At 34.2% G+C, this 18,586-nt stretch overlaps 1 protein-coding gene across 2 annotated transcripts in view; it reads right to left on the reverse strand.

The window, feature by feature from the left end:
• Slik (Sterile20-like kinase) overlaps positions 1-18,138 on the reverse strand; it is a 133,976-nt gene extending 115,838 nt beyond the window's left edge. The window contains exon 1 of one of the 2 annotated variants that reach the window (XR_014132111.1): positions 17,878-18,138. The gene's annotated coding sequence lies outside the window, so the exon portion shown is untranslated. The remainder of the gene's footprint in view (positions 1-17,877) is intronic. The other variant, XM_081764044.1, reaches the window with a different exon arrangement.
• Between the last annotated feature and the right edge of the window lie 448 nt (positions 18,139-18,586).

The raw sequence follows: 18,586 nt of genomic DNA on the forward strand, positions 1-18,586 counted from the left end.
CATCGAATTATTTTGCCTCGAACGAAAGTGATTCCTTCTTTAACTATGAGTAGTCCGTACTTCTCAACTCTCTTCAAATACGTCATAATAGATACAGAAAGTCTTCAACGTATGATTAACTACTATTGTGGTATATATATATATATATATATATATATATATATATATATATATATAGGAACGTGGACAGACATTGTAATTGTTGCATACTGACAGGAAAGAAATTTTATGCTTAACATAAAGAATGTGTTATCAGATGCAATCAAAATAAAAAAAAAAAAATCTTTCTTCCTAAGTTTTATTGCACATATATTCTCAAGATTTTATGATGCGAAGTATTAGAAGAATAATATTGATTTGCATATGATTTTATGATGAAATAAAGCAGCATCGAAATGCCTTAAGAATTTATTTGGCGTTATATTTGTCTGTGATGATTATCTCGTTCGTGCTATATCGCAAAGGAGAGAAAAAGAACTACAAGGATAAATGTGTTTTCACAACATACATTCAGTTTGTGTGTTCGCAAACTATAGGCAGAACAAAATACTCAGTATCTAAATGTTTTTCTACCATCAGTTTTAGTTACGATTGTCAAACTAATAATAAAAACGTATAACTATTTTAAGAAAAAATCGTAACGAAAATCATGATTTTAGCCATCTTATTACTTCTTTCATTCATATACAAATGATGGACATTACGAGTCATTACATACTGGGAGTTCGACACCAATTATAGCCCACAGCTTTAAATAAATAATTAATATAAAACATAAGTAACATGAATATTTGAATATGTCATGAATTCATTCAGTTCCAGGATACTTTTGTTATTAAAGTAATCTCTGAAATTGTATAAAAACCCCATGTCTAAATCTTTTCTGACTTTTTTTTTTTTTTTTTTTTTTTTTTAATTTCTTACTGAAAAGTACACACGTACTCGTGGCTAAACACCTTGACAAAATTAGGCCTTATATTTAGTAAGAACTACAAATTACTGGTGTGTAATCTGGATGATGAGAGGGCATACATATGTGGATATGGATGGTTTTCAGCATTATCTGTTAGGACTGTCAGTTCAGAGGAGTAGAAGGTATCAATCCATTCATCAGTTGTATTAGGAGTTGCTGTCAGTAAATAAATTTTGCATCTGATGACAAGTCAGAATATGGAAAATTGTCTTTACAAATAGGACATTGGGACGGATTATTTAATGACCTTCTTGTAATCATTCGACTGTCAAGATCTGTAATAAGAGATCTCGTAGCTATATGGTTATTTTACATGTCTTCGGCGCGAGAGACCAGGTTTGATTCCTGTAGGGGACGCTCACGTGGTCCACGTCTCATATAGCATTGGTCTGAAAGACACAGAACTCCAAACCCCCCATCCATCAAGATTACTCATCTGCAATGAGAATGGACCAACGTTTAGTACATAATTAATTCATCGTGACCTAGATCACAGAAAAATAAATACAACTAAATTTCGTGGCACGAGACTAAAAAGCATATGTTCACAAGCAGATGATATAGTTGTGAAGATATGTGGTTAGCACATCACATGTTTCATTGTTGTTGCTAGTATTGTATTATTATTTATTTATTTATTTATTTACTTTTTTTTTTTACCATAGTCCAATTCCACTGTCTTTCAAGTCCATGACGCTGGGTGAACGCCATACTGACGATGATATTTGGTTTTCCCAGTGGTTACCCACCTACGTACTGGACAAGCCGGTACTGGTTAATGAATGAGATTCAGGTGTTGGTAGAGAAACAGCTAAAACTAAGAAAGCTCTATTCGGGGAGAAACTCTAGCGACGTATGTACGGTTAACTGCAACGCTATGATTGACATAAACGATAGTCAACATTACTAATATAATGTATGGAACACACTGTAATATTAATTACTAATAACCTAAATAATGCACCTTCCAACTGTATTGTTTTTTCCTTCGGTATTTCATAAGCACTGTTCGAACATTCTTCGCAATGGCCACAAGGTTTACGTCATTATTTTATGTAGTTTTTACACTGTTGTTGTACATATATCAACAGTGGCATAATTATATATATATATATATATATATATATATATATATATATATATATATATATATATATATATATATATATATATATATAGGGGGGTATATATGGGTGATTCCACGAAAAAGGGAAATTTTCATTTGGAAAATTTTTGTTCCGTTGATGGTAGCCTATTTCGAAAAAAATATCAGATGCATTTACTACCACTGAGTACATGTTAATTAGGTGTTCAGCAGAGCTGATTCGTTATTGGTGTAGTAAATAAAAAAATAATAAACTTTTCAGCACCCACGGAGTTGAGATTAGTTAACACGGGATTGAAAATTGCTGTGGAGTTAAGAAACGTGATACATCTGGGTGATAAGTTTTGGTTTATAAGTGATTAAGCTTATAATTTACATAAAAATTTAAATAATTTTCCAATAATTTTTGTAAGTTAGAATTATTCTCCTTATGTTGAATAAAATTCTAACACACTAGATGACACGTAATTTGTTATACAAAAATACTCCAGAAAATACTGCAAACATACGAAAATATATCTAATGAAGGTTTCAAAATTGAGTATATGTATTATATATATGAATATGTGACGTACAATAAGAAAAAAAGAAATACACATACACTTATCAAATATTGAAAAATTATTGCGTTTTCAATATGTTGACTATTATATGGAGAGGACAGACGTTTCACATAAACTTACGAAACAAATGAAGTAGTCACTAAACCTGTCTATTGTCTACTTCATTTGTTTTCTGAACTTATGTAAACCGTCTCTTCTCTGTGTGATCAAGTCAACAAGTCAAAAGTGCAATACTTTTTCAACATTTGGTAAGTGTATTTGTATATTTGGTATATATACAAGGTGTTTCAAAACAATACAGACATCATTTGAGAGCTGATTCCTGACACCAAAATAAGACGAAAAGTATAGACAACTTGGGTGTACAAATGCTTCCTTTCGGTGTTATAGGCTGCCGAAAACATGAAAAAGAAATGAACTTTAAAGGTCCATAGTTCCAAAACTATGAGACCTGCCGTAGTCGGGTCACGACTTCACTTAGGAACTAATATGTGCGCTATTCAAAAACATGTTTCAGAATCCTGAGGTACTCACGAAGCAATTTTTATAGAGGGAGTTTGGCTACGGGCATATAATCTGAAGCACTCACCAACTACTGCTATAAAAGTTGTTGTGGAAGTACCGCAGGATTCTGAAACATGGATATTTGGATAGCGCACGTACTAGTTCCTAAGTGGTCTTGACCCGACTACGGTAGGTCCCATAGCTTTAGAGCTATGGACCTTTAAAGTTCATTTTTTCATGTTTTCGGCAGGCTATAACTCCGAAAGAAAGCATCTGTGCACCCAGATTGGTCTATACTTTTTGTCTTATCTTGGTGTTAGGAATCACCTCCCAAACGTCGGTGTTATTTTGAAACACCCTGTATAATGAACACTAAATAACAGTGTAAGGCACTCATCATTTCTCAGTTTTCTGTGGATAATTCGGTGTTCTTTGTTAAGTAGCCCACATTTTCCACTCCAATGTAGGAAATGTCTTGAGGAAACAGGGAAGAACTGTTCTAGTATACACAGAATGTCAACTGCCAACGCTTTTTGAACGTCAGGTTTAGTGGGCCAGGAGAAATTCCTCCCGATCCGCGTCATAAAATTGACTGTCCGTACATTGCCCTCATACTCTTCAACAATCCCTCAAAAGAAAACAACTAGCTGATCATACGATAAGATTAAGTAAGTCGTTGTAATCAGAAGTTTTGGCCAAATAATAATAGAAGCGAGAGTTTTTAGAATGCTTTTATAAGTTAAAAAATAATTTGAATTTTACGGGGGTACCACTCATCAAAGTATATAAAACTGCAACTCAGTCTTCAGTTTTTGGCGGATTGTCATCTGTTAAACCAACTTCACAAGAAATGTTTACATCTGAAGAAATTGTTGCCACTGATGGTGGAGAATAGTAGTTAAGTTGCCCGAGATGGAAATGAATGCAGATACCTCCTGCTAGACACGTGAAACACGAAAGAGAGCGGAAATTAATTACTTGTGGTGTTGTGCTACACAATGTTACTTGATGTACTTTTGATGTTCCCACAAAACGTTTCGTGGTAAGAGGAAGCTGCTGTTCGACAAATGAAATTTCTTCCTTTGGAACAGTGTATATCTTGACATCTCTGCAATGTTTTCTCATTTGTTCAATTAATGTCTACATCATATCCTTGAGCAATAAGGCATTCTGCTGTTCTTTCAAGAGTGGCCCCGACCCCATCGGGACCACCTTTCACATGTCCAGTTTCGGAATAGTTCCATGTAATATTCATTCATTTTATATTTGATGTTGACAGGTAAGTAGCAATTTTTCAGCAACTTGTGCGGACTTTTTCCTTTCGTAATGTTCTCTTGATGATAGTCGCCACCTTTTTCTCTTTATTCCTTGCTCTCTTTCGGATAATGCCAATATGCCTTTTATTTTTCCTTCTTCCTTCCTCTTTCTCGTTCTCTCCTCTTGAACTCTTCTTACTTAATAGGATCATTCCTGATTACCAACCGACGTTTCTTTTCGGCTTCCCTCTTCCTTTTTAGCTTTTCCTTTTCACTTAATCGTTTTGTCGGCATTTTAATCTATGAAAAAAAAAAAAAACTTGTAACAAATGTTACTTCTTATAGACTTTTACACAAGAAACATTTAGAAATATAAGAAATTCATTGATATTGAAAGTTTTTGATGAACAGTTTTTTTTTTTTTCTTTCTTCGTTAAACGTCTATGTACCAAATTGTATGTACCGAATTAACTTTTTCGAAATTTTTAATAAACTTCTATTGAGACTCATATGTGACAAATAATGAGTTGGAAAAAGTTACAAATTAGTTAAGAAGAAATAATCCAATATCAATCAATCAATCAATCAAGAGGAAATAAACCAATATCAATTAATATACTCACCTGCTTTCCACGCACAAAAATAGTTTTCTTATAGCTTCTTTAAAAGCTTTTTGTTGGTGCGCATAATACTTATAAATTGAGACGTCAATAGGTTAAAAACAGACACCATCCATCTTGACTTGACTGAAGTTTTATCTCCGGCTACCTGACAGCCGCAAAAATGAACTTCCGCGAAACACTCCTTAAATAAGCTAGGACTCATCAGCCGGCCTTTGAGTGTGAATGACACGTGATCAGCGTGTCGGCTCCTACGGCCGTTGTGATGCTCTGCGCGATCAGATTTCAGTACATCTCTACTCAAATGAGTTTTTCAATTGCCTCACTGTGCGAAGTAAACACCATTAATTTTTGAGATTCCACCGGGAAACCCAGAACCACGCACGAAAGGCGAGCGTACTAATCACTAGACCATAAATGAGCTTAATTTCTATCAATATGTTGAAAGAGCAAATATTTGGAAGACATGAGCATAATAAACACTATAGGATTATCAACTCCGTGAACTTGTCTCAACACCGTGGATTCCTTAGTTTTCAGATGGACATGGAGTTGAGAAAATCGATTATAATTTATGTTTACCGGCACACTTTTTAACCAGTACATGTGAGTAACTGTATACGAATTTTCTATGTTAAGGCGTAGGTTTCTCAAGGGAAAGAAGGTATATACCATACAAATACATTCAGTAATAAATACCATGGTGTTGAGTAACAATATACGCATCTGCTTTCCACACAAAAAAATATTTTTCCTATAGCTTTTAACAAATGCACACAACTTTTTCTGTTCTTGAGTCAAACATGTCTGCTTTGTCTTCTTGTGGGTGTTGCCAATGTGGACAACCATGCTATCTGTTGAGAACAATGACAATTTTTTCTCATGCCATGGAGTTGAGACGAAATAGAGGTGACAGAAACGAAGCATAGTCAAGCTTTCGAAAATAATCGTTATAAAATTTTACTTTCCATAAAACCGAAACATTGAAGTGTTCTCTTCCATTTAATTACCATTAAATGATGTTTGATGTACTTCAGTTGTAATTTTTTTATTAAAATCAGTCAACTGTCCTCTGTGACAGTCCACGGTGTTGAGAAATCTGGGTAATAATTAATTTTTTACATATGTTTCGTGTTATATTTGCAAACTGTTATACATGGCATACCTACTTTGTGACGGTTACTACCAAACAAAAACAAAGAAACAAACAAAAATTGAGGTGATTCTTTCTAGTAGTAGTTTGAAGGGATGCCCGTGACAAAATTTCCCTTTTTCGCGGAATCACCCATATATATATATATATATATATATATATATATGCAATTCACTGCTGTACAACGTGGCTAGGCCAACACTGTTTTCAATAGTGATGATATGTAAACCTAATTTTTATAATTTTGAATGTTCTTTTGTATCTACAGCAGACTTCTAAATAATACAGAACATTTGGAACTTGGCCAATGCTGGATTATCAAATATGCTGGATTATTGGAAAATGCCTCCCACGATCGCTAAACGCGGTAGACGCTGAAGTCGTAGACTGAGTACAGCTGTAACAATGTTTGGCAGCAAATATTATTTACCAGAAACAACTAGCATAACATTTCAACTCAAAGACGACTAAAACTTAATTCTACATTTTAAAGACTATAGATTGATACAAATTACTTACTGTTGTAGGTCTACAATAAATTGAATTTTAAAAAAGGCAAGGAAAAAGTCCATCATGCAGGTGCCAGACCATCCAGACTGTTGGATGCTAGACGAACGGAAGTCTTCTGTAGATCGGAAACGATGATATTATAAAAATGGGGTTTACATATGATCATCAATTTGGAAGCTTTGTTGATCTGGTCATATTATACATACAATAAACTGAAGCAGTCATCGGTTGAGTGGATGCATGTTGTTACTTTTAAGAAATAAGGATTCCTAAGAAAATAACATTTAAAACACAGTTCTGACCACAACAAAATGAACTATTTAATAACTATACGTTTTTTTGTTAGTTTCAAGGACCTAACGTCCTCTTCATCAGACATATAAAAAAGACAGATGACAGTAAATCTTATATCTTCTTCAGCCGTTAGTTAGCATATTCATTTTATAGAAAAAGAGATAAATGGGTCATCTGTCTTTTCTAAATGTATGATGAAGAGGACGTTAAGTCCTTGAAACTGTAACCAAAAACGTATAGTTATTAATATAATTCATTTTGTTGTGGTCAGAACTGTGTTTTAAATGTTATTTTGATTATCCAGAACCATGGAATATGTTTACTAAGAAAATAAATAACAGGTTTTAGTAGTAGCTAGTGCACTAGTTTTAAAAGTTTACAAACAAATTGTTAATTATGTATTTACGTTAACATACCTAATGGGACAAGTAGATAAAACTATAAGTATAGATTAAAATGCTGTGTAATATAGTTTTATTTTATTTATTTATTTATTTTTTCAATGTTGATATATAAGAACACTGTGCAGACTCTACAAACAGTAACGATTTAAGTCTTGTGGCACTTACAACGAATGCCGAACAGTGCAACTGAAATATCGGAGAAAAAAAAAAAATACAATCGGAACGAACATTACTTAGATTAGTGGACAATTAATAATACATCATGTTATTCTTTTGAAGTTACTTCCATTTTAACAGGGTTGTTCTCAATACACTCTTGCAAGTTCTTTGCAATGAATGTTATTTCAGTCCAGATGCTTAATTTTCGTGTTCACTATCAAATAAATGCGATGAACAAGTGTTACGATTACGTCTCCTGTACCATAAACCCATTCACCTTTTACTATGGATTGTTTTACAACACTCGACTTACCAAATCCGCTTAAGAATATACGTAAAATTTGGTAAAATATCACAAAAGTCTTTACCTTTGAGGGGAATGAGAGAGAATTTTCTTTGTAATCAATGTAGTTTTTTTGTTTTTTTTTTAAATATCTATTTAACGAAAGAGGAATCTTAGTGCTAATGACAAAATACGACACGCTGACTGAAAGCTATTATATTTATTTGAACAAAAAATATGTACACTCATGTCCAAAATGATTGTCGCATATCTATAACTGTTTTCTTGTAAGAATATAATTTGATAATGTGATAGTGAAACTTGTGATAGTGAAATACGTATATCTGTGTGCAATGTGAACGTGAAGCTTGGGAAAAGAAAGCGGTGAAATCAGTTTTCAAATCGGTTCGGAAATAGTGCTAAAATTACCAAAAACTGATTTGGTTTTAAGAACAGAAGCAAACATATGCATCGTTCAACAATGAATACTAAATTAACGGTTGATTTTTTGAAACATTGCCATCATAAGTTAATTAAAACGTATATAATTGAAACAAAATTATGTAATAAACTAATTTAATGGAATCATCAAGTGACGGATGTGCTTCGCAAGCTGGAAAGACGCCAGCTTTTACAAGCAGTGATTCAGTGTCAAGTGCTAGCAATGGTAGCTGATTTGATAATGATGTTGCAGGGCACTTTTAATATTGATACTATGTGTATAATCGGAAAATGTATATTTGTGGTAAATTTCATAGGAAAAGAATTATAAATACGAAAATTAGAATGAGTAACACAAAATCTTGCTAAATGGAGAAGAAAGTTTTATTTTCGTTTTATTATTATTATTCTTATTTACTGCTGTTTTGACATGAAATTTACCACATACATGTCTTTGCCGATTATACACATACTAACATTATAAGAAATACCGGGCGAATTCGTTATCAAATTATATTCCTAAAAAAACATATTTATAGACATACGACAATAATTTTGGACATGAGTGTACATGTATGCGTCAAGCAGGGTTGGCAAAAACCATGGTTTTTATTGAAAAAAAAAAAACGGTATTTTGGTTTAAATAATTTGCTCTATGTATTTATATCACATATGAACAGAAATGAGTTTGTTTCGCCTTGGTGTTACTATACAACAACAAGGTTGTGCTGGAAGGGGTCCCATAAGCTTAAAGCGGAATCCAAACCGCTTCTCGACTTACGTCCGAGAGAAACTGTCCTCCACTTGAACTCGAAACCGAGACTAATTGGCCACAAATACGATATGTCTGCCGACGCAATCAGGAAGGAATCCTGATAAAAATACGTTGCACTCATCTTTACACAGGCATACTTGTTAATATGATTGTCAAGAATCATTTAAGAAGCACAAAAAGATAAACAGTTGCACAAGTGAAACCATTATACATAATTACATATGGACAATTTCAAACTACTCCAAGTGCAGAAGAACTAATTTAGTCCAAGTTAAAGAAACACAACGACTTAATTTGCATATCAGTAAGAAAAATGAATAAAGATTCGAATTAATTGAGTCCACTTTGGCTCTGACCCATTTATACATAAATAGTCGGGACAGGACGTTTGGGCGCCACCATTTGGGCGCGGACGTTTCGGCGCTGCCGTTTGGGCGCGAGGTACATAGTAAAAATCACATTTTACGACATATAAAGTAAGCTAGGCACTGAAAACTAAGCGCGAATCAAGATATATACATCTCCTACACTTCTATTTTTATCTCACCTCATTTATCTGCTTATTTTCTAAATTAAAAAGTTTAATGCGTTTGTGGTATTTGTTGCCTAACCTCGTCATGGACTGATTTTTCGCTTGTTCACTATTCTTGTACTTCTAACCTAATGATCTAATTTTTGTATTATATAAGAAAGCTACGAAATGAAGCCATCGGACGAACTGTTAATAATGGCGGGGTGGTATCTAATTTACAGGTCCAGGCCGCTCCCTTCCTTCCCTTTCCCCGGATAGTGTGCTTCCTCAAACGTGACGGGTTAAATGGCCTTAGATGCCGAGAGCCCAGAAATCTAAAAATCCTAAATCCTAATCGAGTTGAGGGAAAGATGTTAATACAGGGTGTCTAAGACACTGAGTTTAGGAATTGCAGTATGCTGTATTTCTGGTATCACTTTTTTATATTAACATTCCAATATAAAAATCAAAACTTAACACACTTTTTTTTCGTCCCATTGTAAGCATTTAATCTGCATTAAAGAAAGTGGCGAAAGGAAAAAAATAACGATTTCAAAGCGAAAAATATTGTTAAGTGTACATATATTGGCCATTTAGCCACCAGAAATGTGTTTGACATTCACACTTATTGTATAACTACAGTAGAAGGCCTGTTTAAATTTTTTAATGGAATAGGTTCACTATGTATGTAATGCAGTCAATCATATCTAGTTTGGTGTACTTACCTTTGGCTTGAAAAGTTATCAAATTAAAAGCACATTTAACTTTGGCTGAAACTTAAATTTGCAAAATTTAATTGTTAATTCAGTGTTTAGAATTTTGAAATTCCAGTATTTCTAGTATGTAAAACAAAATCCAGTATAATTCAAGGACTTCCACTACAGTAGACACCTTGTGATACCTTGATTGAAACTTAGTACTCAGTGCCTAACATAATGACTTTTTAATTTAACTCGCGCCCAAATGTCCAGTGCCCATAACGTCCGCGCTCAAACGTCACGTACCGTAAATAGTGACTTCTGATTTCAATAAATGCCTCTCGTGGAGTTTGTATGACCCCCCCTTCCAAAAAAAAAAAAAAAAAACGGCATTTCGATGTATTTTATTAACAATAAACATTATTAAAACGAAACGATATTTAGAATTTTCCTTTGATTACAACTGCATAACAACAATAACAAACTATATAAAACTCACAAAAGAAACATTCATAAACTTACATAAAAAAGTTGCTTTTGTAGAACAATCTTTTTGAGTAATGAATGAGGAATTTAGGTCTGAATATAATACGAATAATACACGGAAGTGAAACGTGATAACCCACAAATGTGTGTTCATTACGATTTTACGAACACTTACACTTTGACGAACATTTTTCGTTTCTTGGTTTAAACCATTATTTTTTTTAAACCAGCTGGCTTAAACCAAGGTTTAAACCAGCCAACCCTGGCGTCAAGTAAAATAAAAGATGCCTAAAACTGTTTGATGGATGCACCACAAGTTAAAAACTAGCCAACTTTGCTTCTGACCATTAGTTCTATCACTTTAACTTCCTTTTAGAAATCTATATATTAAACGAAAACTTACAATACCACATTTATTAGTCAGTGTTGCAAATCAAGAACGCTACAGTATCACAAACATACGTAAACGTTCAGATTTTGGAGGCCTCCACAACACTAATAACGAAAGTGAGAAGAAATACCAACGCATAGCGGAGGTATTTGATGATGTGACGAACTGAGTTGTCCCATATAAAGACACTTCGATCTTGGCATAAAATCGGCTCCTGAAGTATTAAATAAAATAATTTTCTAGTTGGGAAGCCATGGTGGCTCAACTGTAGAGCGTTCATCTCAGCTACGAAGGATTCCCGGTTCGATCCCAGGATGTGTCATGTGACTGCGGTGGGTAACAGTGTGTGTGGATTTTCTCAGGGTTCTGCCATTACCCAAACATTATCATACCACCAATTCTTTCATAATGCTTTTCTTCCATCGGTCAACCATAGGGTTGCCAGGTTTAAAACTTTGTTCTTAAGTTTAAAGCAAAAAATGAATTTAAAAGCAAAAGTGTCACAAACAATGTGAACGTGGTGAAATATCCTCATATATAAAACCATCTAGAAGATATTTTCTCATACATCACAAACCAAGAAAACATGAATGTAACTGACTTAATGAAAACAAAAGTATTTTCTGCATATGCATATTTATAAGTATTTCAGTGCCAGAGTGCACTCAAATGATTTGTATCTTCAATCACTTTTTTTTTAATTGATATTAAGTCGGTGTATTTCTAACTCAAGTAATCTAACTTGCACTAAATTGGATATTCTGTACTCTGTAGTCTTTTGAAATTGCTCATTTATTTTAATAATGTGTATAACTCTGTGCAGTGACTTCACTTGTGCAGTTGTGTATCTTCTTGTCCTTCTGAAGTGACTCTTAAAATATTCACAACAATGCAAGATCAGTACAACGTATTTGCATCAGATGTCCTGTGAATAAATCGGTAGCTCGTCGTCTTTGTAACCAAAAGGCATCGCGTTTGAAATCAGATTGAGGGCAATTCATGGAAACCGAGTAATAGTTCGGTTTCACTTTATGTTTAGGGTTGGCTGCCAGTTTTCAGAGAAAAAATATCTCATATGATTCTTAGGGGGGAAAAAGAAAGATATGTGATGCTGAGAATTCAGACATAACAAACATATATGCTTCCACACAGTAACACAAAATAATTTTGATTGGAAAACTGAGGAAGCTTCATTAAAACCAACTGCAACCCATAAAACACAAATAAATTTATTATAATTCCTGTTGGATGAGCGTGTGGTTCGGATTCCACGTTAAGCCGTAGGTCCACGTCTTATACTGTATAACCTCGGAGCTGAAAAAGACGCCACACTTAAATCTAACCAAGTACTTTACAGAAATCTTTGGGGTTAAATCCGTTAAGCCCCGCAGCAACTCTGAAAATTTGCAGAATTTACAAGAAAGATTTGTTGTAGAGTGTGATAGAATAAGATAGCTAGCTAGCTAGAATATAGAAGATTGATAGAATATTTCAATTAATGCTTTAAAGTATATTTTTTGAGGTGGGCTTTTTTGGGTTTTACCCCCCCCCCCAAAAAAAAACTGGAGAATTTTGGGTTGAGAAAAATTCCAACCACCCTTTATAGAAGTCCCACCAGGAGAAAAACATGCTAAATGTGATGCTAATAGTATCGTTTTCACAGAGTCGGGAAACAATAGTAGTGCAAATGTCGGTGGTTAACGTAGATAGTCGATCTCTTAACGTAGATAGTATGGAACGCGTACGTATCGACAATGTGTTTATAGACGGTGTTTCTGCAACTAATACCAAGAAACTTAATGACAAAATTGGTGATCATGGAAGATGCAAGTCCCACCTCAAGTGCATAGAAATAATGGATAATCGGAAGAAACAGCACATTGAGGAATCCATACAAAAAAGCGCGAATCTATGGCAACTCCAAAATGAAGAAAAAATTAGAACAGCAGCAGCACTCATGCGTACTGCATATATGATTGCTAAAGAACATCTAACTTTCTTGACACATTCTTCTTTGGTTGAACTTCAGAGTTTAAATGGGGTTTCCGTGGGAAATATGTTATACTCCAATCATGCGTGCAAAAACATGATGTTTATTGCCAAGGAGATGAAAAAAAAGTCTTGCTAAGTTTATTGTGGAGTCAGGGGAAAATTTTAGGATTTTAGCTGATGAGAACACAACAACATATAATAAAGCTTGTATGATAATTCATTTTCGCGTAGGTTTTGAAGGTGTTGCGTGTAACTATTTTTTTGAAATTGTCGAACTTCACAACACTACAGCAGAAGCTATATTAGAAAGCTTATTAGAGACTTTATCTAACCATGGAATAATGGAAAACGTTCTGAAGAATCACCTTGTTGGCTTAGCAACAGATGGCGCGGCAGTGATGCAGGGTTGACACAATGGAGTTGCAACAAGATTATGTGGACTGTTGAACAACGACTTAATTGTGGTTCACTGTATGAATCATAAACTTTAGCTTACAGTTCAAGGTGTGATTAAATCTGTTTCTGATGTGTATCATATGCAAGCATTTATGGATGCTTTATATTCAGTGTCTTCTCATAGCCCAAGAAACCAGAGACTACTTAAACAATTACCAGACGAACTGTCAACAAATATTCTGAAATTGGGTCGTGTGTTTGGAGTACGTTGGATTGCATCTTCATTTAATTCTGTACGGTCACTGTGAGAAAGTTACATTGCATTGTGCAGTCTTTTGACTAAATGTAGCATCCCGTCCGGTGCGTGAGAGATCGAAATTCGAGGGTTTAGTAAAGAAGCCAGTCAGCTGGTTATTCATCAGAGATTTTATATTAATCTATGATGTTCTTGAAATTTTGAAAGGTCTTTCGCTCTATTTGCAGAACAAGTGCATCTGCAGTTCAAGCCAAACGAGAAATCGATTTGGTGTATCAATCAATTTGCGCGTTAAAGACTGCTGATCCCCCGAAATCAAGAAATGCTATTAATCAATTAGAGCAAAGAAACACATTCAAAGGAGTGTCCATCACTAAGCCTACTGCTAGTGATAAAACAAAATTTGACACTTTCCGATTGAAATTTCTTCAATCCCTTTTAGACAACATTAACTTCCATTTTCCAAATAGAGACTTTTTCGCTGATGCTACACTGTTAAACTCTCCTTCTTGGCCTGTTGATCAAAATAAACTAGTGTTCTTCGGAGACGACGCCATTCCTCGATTATCCAAATTGTTAAAACAGTCAATGAATGGTGTTTCCTTCGTAGTGAAAGAATTTCGTTTGTACAAGAACAATCCTTCTTATATGCCTCCAGCTCTTCAGGAACTTCAGAGCTGTGGAAGTAATACTGATATCAACTGCAGGATGTGAACGTGGGTTTAGTGCTATAAAACATTGAATGATCTGACGAATCGTATGCAGATTGTAACACTTAGCAAGCTCCTTTTTTTATAAATAGGTCCTATCTATAAATGGTCCACCTTTGCATTTCTTTAATGCCGAAAAATATGCAACAATGTGGGTAAAATTGAGGAGTCACAGTGCCATAGACAATTCTACCGGGAAAGCAAGAAATGTCGAAGAATTTTCACATGCATCTCGCCTTTTCAACTATAACTTAAGTAATGTTTCTCTTTAAAGAAAAGAAAAAAAAAAAACTTTAGTTGTATGTACACTCATGTCCAAAATGATTGTCGCATATCTATAACTGTCTTCTTGTAAGAATATAATTTCATAATGATTTTGCAAGGTGCTTTTAATACTGTTACTGTGTGTATAATCGGACAATGTATGCTTGTGGTAAATTTCAGAGGAAAAGAATTATAAATAAGAAAATTAGAATGAGTACAACAAAAAGTTGCTAAATGAACAAGAAAAATTTATTTTCGTTTTATTGTTCTTATTTACTGCTCTTTTGACATGAAATTTGCCACATACATGCCTTTGTCGATTATACATATACTAACATAATAAGAAATACCGAGCGAATTCCTTATCAAATTCTATTCCTACAACATATTTGTAGACATGCGACAATAATTTTGGACATGAGTGTACTTACTTTTTGTATTACTCTATCTTTACTACATTTTCTGACATTGTTGTGTTACTTTTGATAATTAAATGTTTTGAATTTGAACATAAAATATTACTCTGATTAGAGGAAGCTCCAGGAAATATTTTTGGCCATCACAACTTTGAAGCCCCACTGCCCCTAATGGATATGCAAATGCACTACACATTGTGATCCAGCTATCCCCCCCACTGGTAAATTAACAAATCGAATCCTATATATATATGTATAAATTTCCTTTTTATTGTCTCCTGTGCGTTGGACAACATAATAATATCTCACTTGTCATAGGTAAAATTCATAAGGGCAATCAGGAGTAATAATCGAAAAATCACATTTTTTGTTACGATTCGCGTATAAATACGGTGACCGGACGTATGGCAATAAACTACAGTGCAAAAAACACAAACCAACTTATGCTAGGTAGCCACTGAAAAGCATGAATGCTAATTACCGAGTCAGGGCAGGGCGAACCTTTTGAACCCGCGCGGTGTGTGAAAGAACAGGCGCGTCAGCGGCGGTGAGCAGAAATACACCGACTACACTTATCTTTCATGTGCACTTAACTTTATCCGTCATAAAGTACTTACAAGTAATAATTTTATACTAGGCTTAGTAACAGTAAAATACAGCTATATTACTTTGCATTTAATTCTATCACCTGCAGAAATTTCTTCTATTTAAAAATGCCTTTTCACGCAAAGTTTTGAATTTTATCTGTAAATCTTACAAAATGGTGTGTCAAAAGTAAACGTATAATTTGGCAACCCTATTTAATCTGTAGGTCTCGTCCTTCATAACCTCGTTGTTGTATAAAATCGTTAACGCCAAAGAGTTATTTCTATCCATATATAATCTAAATAAATAAAGCAAATCTACTTAGGCGACTTTTTTTTCTAACCAAACCTTTATCCTTGGTTTGGCAACCCTAATCACCCGAATCCTTTAACCTAATGAGTGTACACAGGGGGCGGGTTCCCAGGTTTTACAATCTGCTTTCAACAAGATGATCCAAAACAACGAACATTTACTATGTTACAGATACGTGTACAAAAATCGAGCGCGTCCCGAAAGGATATGACTTGGGCGCTGTGAAGCCCCTTGACAAAATTACGTTTGCCACTGAAAGAATATAACTACAGTAGGGAAATTTGTTTCGTACACCACCAAGAAGTGTAGAAGCTGAAGTTTCCGTGAACTGGCCAGTTACACACGGTTACGACACCGAACATGTTATTGTAAGTAGCCTATTGGTTCTTAACCTGGTTTTGTAATAAAAGGTAACATCCTCGAATTAATAGAAATTTCATCAAAACTTCTCCAGAATTCACGATCAGTCAAGTGATAGATCCTGTTAGCTTTACCTCTATCTTTAGTCGATAACAGAATTATACGTTTGTAAGGTAGTGCGAGACAAATTTTGCTAAAAGGAATGAAAAAGCATTTACATGCATATGTATTGTGCTGTTTCCCCTACGAACTGCGTCTGCACCAAATGGATGTAATCTAACCCTCATCAGTGCAGATCTTCTTTTATAGTGAAAATGTTCTGCACTGAAGATCCGCTGTAGTAGATGTTCTCTATTATCCTTTTAACTTCACGTACGGACAGATTTTACTTTTTCCTCCATCATCTAATATTTATTTCTGTCGCATGCAGGAATTTGTTCCTTATACTTGTCTTTCGATGGCAAGTATTGGATTTTATCTGTAAGATTTTCAAATTGTACTCTTTAACTCAACGTGCACCATATATTCTAATCTGTACCTCTTTAAGAACTAAAACTTTAATTGGAAAAGAAAACGGGTTACCTTTACAACGCCCGCTCCAGCAGGTATACTCACTCAGAAACGAGAAATTACACATTAATAATTTTATGAAAATGGATCAAAACTTACTTAAGTTAACCCGTTCCTAACTCCTACCCTAATTATTTATATCTTACTCTACTCTACCCTACCCTGCTATACTATACTATACTTTTTAAAAGGGTCCTACTTATCGATGCGCAGTTGGAGCGTGTCTTGTAAAGTTTACCCAAGAATACTAACATTTGCCTTGCTAATTTGCAAATCATTAATCGCAGGGAGATCTAGAATAATATCTCTAAGTACTGACCTTCAAGCAATGTGATCTCTGGTTGTTTCATTTACAAAATATTCGTGCCCATACATAATTTCCAACAAATGATGTTAACTAAGTTAATGAATTATTCTCTTCTAGTTAGTGTTACTCTAAATCATATACATATTTCAACATTTGGAAATATTCGTAATGAACCTTAATATACTATCTATAATCAAATTATAACTCCTACAGTTCTTGTTGGACTATTTCTCACAAAACGTACGAAATTTGTAATCAATAAACATGTTTGTCCACAGAGTCCTACACTTTAATATCAGTACTTACACATAACAACATAATCAGCAACATTTCTTGCATGGTATGACTCGGATAAATTTATGCTGCAGTGTAACTTAATATTACTTAGAAGAAAAAATACGCGCACCTTATTATTTACACTCACTCATTCATAATTTTGTAATCACTGATAATTAAAAGATTTTGAACCAAATATGATTAGTATTCATCAACATTTCCTGGTCAGGTCAAGTCTGACCAAGGAGGCTAGTGGGTTACACGAAAGTAGCATAATCTAATTCCGTAAACTTATATGCATTCTTACCAATATGATGAATCGGGTGACCTTCTACTCCTCCATTGCCCAGTCAGCTGTAAAATTATCACAATATGTCAAATGTAATATAGCACTTATTTTTACACATTACACAAATAAGAAACATCCGTGAATGTTATATTTTAATACCGCTCAACTTTTCCTGAAAGTCAAGCAGCCATAACTTCACCACGCCTGAGCATGACGTCAACTCACTACTTCAGTGCAGATACCAAGATGGCGACAGTGACGAAAACAGCATAAGACTAATAAGCGTTTCTACAAGAAAAACATTAATACATAAAATTACATAATACAATCTTGGAAAACCTTAATATAATTCAAGCAATACCAATCACGTGTGAAAAATTAAAATAAAATAATTTACAGATCATACATTTCAACTTCATTTTTTTCGTAACTACAAAAATCAATACTATGTTCGAAATTGTGATTTCAAATTGAACTAAATATATTTTCAATTTTTCTGGCTCCACTATTAAGCGAAGATACAATTATATGCTTTATACTTATTATCTACCGAAAGAAACGATATTTAAATGGATTAATGCATTTAAAAAATATTTGCACTTCATTTATCCTGAACAGCGCCTCTGATGGCCTTGAATCCCATCTGTTCGCCGCCACTACCGGCATCAAGTACAGTATGGGAGAGTCTTGAGGACAGGATGAGTTTATAAGAATATCTTGCAACTAA

Source organism: Thermobia domestica, chromosome 1 (genome assembly GCF_964235325.1).
Source record: "Thermobia domestica chromosome 1, izTheDome1.hap1.1, whole genome shotgun sequence".
Classification (NCBI taxonomy): Eukaryota; Metazoa; Arthropoda; class Insecta; order Zygentoma; family Lepismatidae; genus Thermobia; species Thermobia domestica.